Here is a 230-nt window from a genome sequence, read left to right on the forward strand (position 1 = left end):
GATGGACGGTACGGTGCTGAGGCAATGATCGCGAAACCAAATTTTCATAGCCGAAGCATTTTCACCGAAAACTTAATTGCCGTCGAATTACAAAAACTCGAAGTGACATTCAACAAGCCGATCTATGTGGGTATGTACCAGGTGTACCGGTATGAAGTGAGCGTCAAAATACAAATGTTTTGATAGGGAACATTTATTTTGAACGGGCCTTAATTTTGTTTTGTTTGGTT

This window comes from Dinoponera quadriceps, unplaced genomic scaffold, assembly GCF_001313825.1.
Source record: "Dinoponera quadriceps isolate SergipeBrazil2010 unplaced genomic scaffold, ASM131382v1 scaffold6431, whole genome shotgun sequence".
In the NCBI taxonomy this organism is placed as follows: domain Eukaryota; kingdom Metazoa; phylum Arthropoda; class Insecta; order Hymenoptera; family Formicidae; genus Dinoponera; species Dinoponera quadriceps.